Here is a 216-nt window from a genome sequence, read left to right as displayed (position 1 = left end):
AGGTTTAGGGGCGACGCGAGGGACCCACACAACAGGGCCGCGCGGCCAGGGCCTGGGCTGCGCCGCCCTAGTGTGGCGTCGCCTCGTGGCCCCACTTCGTATCTCCCTCGGTCTTCTGGAAGCTTTGTGAAAAAATAAGACCCTGGGCGTTGAGTTCGTCCAATTCTGAGAATATTTCCTTACTAGGATTTCTGAAACCAAAAACAGCAGAAAACA

This window comes from Lolium rigidum, chromosome 5 (assembly GCF_022539505.1).
Source record: "Lolium rigidum isolate FL_2022 chromosome 5, APGP_CSIRO_Lrig_0.1, whole genome shotgun sequence".
NCBI lineage: Eukaryota > Viridiplantae > Streptophyta > Magnoliopsida > Poales > Poaceae > Lolium > Lolium rigidum.
Note: the sequence above shows the minus strand (reverse complement) of the source record.